Source organism: Arachis hypogaea, chromosome 11, assembly GCF_003086295.3.
Source record: "Arachis hypogaea cultivar Tifrunner chromosome 11, arahy.Tifrunner.gnm2.J5K5, whole genome shotgun sequence".
Classification (NCBI taxonomy): domain Eukaryota; kingdom Viridiplantae; phylum Streptophyta; class Magnoliopsida; order Fabales; family Fabaceae; genus Arachis; species Arachis hypogaea.
The window spans coordinates 103,703,368-103,708,311 of NC_092046.1; the positions used below are offsets into that span (position 1 = coordinate 103,703,368).

Here is a 4,944-nt window from a genome sequence, read left to right on the forward strand (position 1 = left end):
TGAGAACTTCCCAACCTCTTCTTCAAATCTCATGTCGGATCTCCGGATATTCGCCCTTTTTGAACTTAAAAGGGACCTCGGGGATCACCTTCTTCTTGGCCACAACTTCATAGAAGTGGTCTTGATGCACCCTTGAGAGGAATCTCTCCATCTCCCATGACTCAGAGGTGGAAGCTTTTGCCTTCCCTTTCCTCTTTCTAGAGGTTTCTCCGGCCTTTGGTGCCATTAATGGTTATGAAAAAACAAAAAAGCTTTAGCTTTACCACACCAAACTTAGAAGGTTGCTCGTCCTCAAGCAAAAGAAGAAAGAAGAGAGTAGAAGAAGAAGAAATAGAGGAGATGGAGGGGGCTTAGTGTTTCGGCCAAGGGGGATGGGTAGTGTGTATGTTGTGTGAAAATGAAGGAGTGAAGATGGGTTTATATAGGAGTGGAGAGGGGGGTATGGTTCGACCATTATGGGTGGGTTTGGGTGGGAAAGTGGTTTGAATTTGAATGGTGAGGTAGGTGGGGTTTTATGAAGGATGGATTCGAGTGGTAAAGAGAATGGTGGGATTTGATAGGTGAGGGGTTTTTGGGGAAGAGGTATTGAGGTGATTGGTGAATGGGTGAAGAAGAGAGAGAGATGTAGGGTAGGTGGGAATCCTGTGGGGTCCACAGATCTTTAGGTGTCAAGGATTTCTCATCCCTGCACCATGTGGCGTGCAACACGCCCCTTGCTGCCAATCCTGAAGTTAAACGCCAGGCTGCTGCCCATTTCTAGCGTTTAACGCCAGCTTCTTGCCCATTCCTGGCGTTAAACGCCAGTCTGGTGCCCATTTCTGGCATTAAACGCCCATAATGGTGCCAGACTGGGCGTTTAACGCCCATCTGCTACCCTTACTGGCGTTTAAACGCCAGTAAGTTTCTCCTCCAGGGTGTTCTGTTTTTTCTTCTGTTTTTACTTTTTCAATTGTTTTTGTGACTTCACATGATCATCAACCTACAGAAAACATAAAATAACAAAAGAAAATAGAAATTTAACATAGATAAGTAAAAATTGGGTTGCCTCCCAACAAGCGCTTCTTTAATGTCAATAGCTTGACAGTGGCTCTCATGGAGCCTCACAGATGTTCAGAGCAATGTTGGAACCTCCCAACACCAAACTTAGAGTTTGAATGTGGGGGTTCAACACCAAACTTAAAGTTTGGTTGTGGCCTCCCGACACTAAACTTAGAGTTTGACTGTGGGGCTCTGTTTGACTCTGTATTGAGAGAAGCTCTTCATGCTTCCTCTCCATGGTGAAAAAGGGATATCCTTGAGCTCTAAACACAAGGGAGTCTTCATTCACTTGAATGATCAATTATCCTCTGTCAACATCAATCACAACTTTTGCTGTGGCTAGGAAGGGTCTGCCAAGGATGATGGATTCATCCATACACTTCCTAGTCTCTAGGATTATGAAATCAGCAGGGATGTAATGGTCTTCAACCTTTACCAAGACATCCTCTACAAGTCCATAAGCCTGTTTCTTTGAATTGTCTGCCATCTCCAGTGAGATTCTTGCAGCTTGTACCTCAATGATCCGTAGCTTCTCCATTATAGAGAGAGGCATGAGGTTTATGCTTGACCCTAGGTCACACAGAGCCTTCTCAAAGGTCATGGTGCCTATGGTACAAGGTATTGAAAATTTTCCAGGATCTTGTCTCTTCAGAGGTAATCTCTGCCTAGTCAAGTCATCCAGTTCTTTGATGAACAAGGGGGGTTCATCCTCCCAAGTCTCATTACCAAATAACTTGGCATTTAACTTCATGATTTCTCCAAGATACTTAGCAACTTGCTCTTCAGTAACATCTTCATCCTCTTCAGAGGAAGAATACTCATCAGAGCTCATGAATAGCAGAAGTAAATTCAATGGAATCTCTATAGTCTCAGTGTGAGCCTCAGATTCCCATGGTTCCTCATCAGGGAACTCCATGGAGGTCAGTGGACGTCCATTAAGGTCTTCCTTAGTGGAGATCACTGCCTCTTCCTCCTCTCCAGGTTCGGCCATATGAGACGTGTTTATGGCCTTGCACTCTCTCTTTGGATTCTCTTCTGTATTGCTTGGGAGAGTACTAGGAGGGAGTTCAATAATTTTCTTACTCAGCTGTCCCACTTGTGCCTCAAAATTTCTAATGGAGGACCTTGTTTCAGTCATGAAACTTTGACTGGTTTTAATTAGATCAGAGACAATGGTTGCTAAGTCAGAGTCGCTTTGCTTAGAGTTCTCTGTCTGTTGCTGAGAAGATGATGGAAAAGGCCTGCTATTGCTAAACCTATTTCTTCCACCATTATTGTTGTTGAAACCTTATTGAGGTCTCTGTTGATCCTTCCATGAGAGATTTGGATGATTAGGTGTTTCCATAGGGTTCTCCCATGTAATTCACCTCTTCCATTGCTGGGTTCTCAGGATCATAAGCTTCTTCTTCAGAGGAAGCTTCCTTAGTACTGCCTGTTGCTGCTTGCATTTCAGACAGACTCTGAGAAATCATATTGACTTGTTGGGCCAATATTTTATTCTGAGCCAATATGGCATTCAAAGTATCAATCTCAAGAACTCCTTTCTTCTGAGCTATCCCATTATTCACAGGATTCCTTTCAGAAGTGTACATGAATTGGTTATTTGCAACCATTTCAATGAGTTCTTGAGCTTCTGCAGGCGTCTTCTTCAGATGAAGAGATCCTCCAGCAGAGCTATCCAATGACATCTTGGATAGTTCAGACAGACCATCATAGAAAATACCTATGATGCTCCATTCAGAAAGCATGTCAGAAGGATATCTTCTGATCAATTGCTTGTATCTTTCCCAGGCTTCATAGAGGGATTCACCTTCCTTCTGTCTGAAGGTTTGGACTTCCACTCTAAGCTTACTCAATTTTTGAGGTGGAAAGAACTTTGCCAAGAAGGCATTGACTAGCTTTTCCCAAGAGTTCAGGCTTTCTTTAAGTTGTGAGTCCAACCATGTCCTAGCTCTGTCTCTTACAGCAAAAGGGAAGAGCATAAGTCTGTAGACTTCAGGGTCAACCCCATTGGTCTTGACAGTGTCACAGATTTGCAAGAATTCAGCTATGAACTGATGAGGATCTTCCAATGGAAGTCTATGAAACTTGTAATTCTGTTGCATTAGAGAAACTAATTGAGGCTTAAGCTCAAAGTTGTTTGCTCCAATGGCAGGGATTGAGATGCTTCTCCCATAGAAGTCGGTAGTAGGTGCAGTAAAGTCACCAAGCACCTTCCTTGCATTGTTGGCATTGTCGTTTTCGGCTGCCATGGCTTCTTCCTCCTTGAAGAGCTCTATTAGGCCCCCTAGAGAGAATTGTGTTTTAGCTTCTCTTAGCTTTCTCTTCAAGGTCCTTTCAGGTTTAGGATCAGCTTGAACAAGTATGCCTTTATCTTTGTTCCTGCTCATATGAAAGAGAAGAGAACAAGAAAGTAGAGAATCCTCTATGTCACAGTATAGAGATTCCTTGAGGTGTCAGAAGAAAAGAAGAATAGAAGGAGGAGGTAGATGGAAGAGAATTCGAACATATAAAGAAGGAGGGAGTTCGAATTGCACCTTGAGGAGGAGTGTTAGTCCCTTAAATAGAAGGATGTGAGAAGAGGGGAAGAATTTTCGAAAATAAATTAAAAAGATTTTGAAATAATGAAAAGAAATTTGAAAATTTGATTGAGATTTTTGAAAATTATGGTTTAGGAAAGAAATTAAGTGATTTTTGAAAAAGATTTTGAAATTAGAAATTAAAAAGATATGATTGAGAATTAATTTTGAAAAAGATGTGAATGAGAAGATATGATTGAGAAGATATGATTGAAAATCAAACTAAAAAGAGAAATTTTTAAAATTAAAGTTGATTACTTGACTAACAAGAAATTAAAAGATATGATTCTTAAAATTTAAAATTTGATCCTTTCTTAATAGGCAAGTAACGACTTGAAAATTTTGAAGTAAATCTTTAATTATAGCATGGATTTTTGAAAATAAAAAAATGGAAAGAAATTGATTTTGAAGAAATATGATTGAAAAGATGTGATTTGAAAAATTTTTGATTTTGAAAAATTATGAAGATTTGAAAAAAATCTAAATTAAAAACAAAATCTTCCCTCTACTGTCATCCTGGCGTTAAACGCCCAGAATGGCATCTATTCTGGCGTTTAACGCCCAAAACTCTACCTTTTTGGGCGTTAAACGCCCAGCCAGGTACCCTGGCTGGCGTTTAAACGCCAGTTTTCCTTCTTCACTGGGCGTTTTGAACGCCCAGCTTTTTCTGTTTGATTCTTCTACTGAATGTTCTGAATCTTCAATTTTCTGTATTATTGACTTGAAAAGACACGATTTTGAAAATATTTTTGAATTTTTAATGATGAGAAACAATCAAAATACAACTAATCTTAGGAAACTCAAATCAAATAATGCATGCAGGACACGAAACTTAAAAATTTTCATATAAGAGACACTAACAAATTGAGAATGCATATGAGAAACAACAAAACACACAAAACAAGAGAATTTAAAGATCAGAGCACTGAAATCATCAAGAACAACTTGAAGATCAATGAAGAACATATTGCATGTATTCGAAAAATGCAAGAAGAATGCAATTGACACCAAAATTAAAAATTGATACTAGACTCAAACAAGAAACATAAAATATTTTTGATTTTTATGGTTTTATAAATTTTTTTGTGATTTTCGAAACTTATATGGAAAAGAAAATAAAGAGATTCAAAACTTTTAATGAGAATTCCAGGAATCATGCAATGTTAGTCTAAAGCTTCAGTCTAAAAAGATTAGACATGTTTGGCCAAGCTTCAGCAGGACATTACATTCAGCAGCTAAATTGATGAGAATCAATCAGCTTTTGTGATGCTAAGAACATCAACTTAAAACTCTAGAATTCATTCTTAAAAATTCTGAAAAGTACCTA

General features: G+C 39.1%; 1 non-coding gene across 1 annotated transcript; it reads left to right on the forward strand.

Moving 5' to 3' along the window:
- Positions 1 to 2,780: 2,780 nt before the first annotated feature.
- On the forward strand, positions 2,781 to 2,888 carry LOC112725666 (small nucleolar RNA R71). Its single transcript, XR_003164758.1, has one exon. It is a non-coding gene; the product is annotated as a small nucleolar RNA R71 (small nucleolar RNA).
- The last annotated feature ends 2,056 nt before the right edge of the window (positions 2,889 to 4,944 follow it).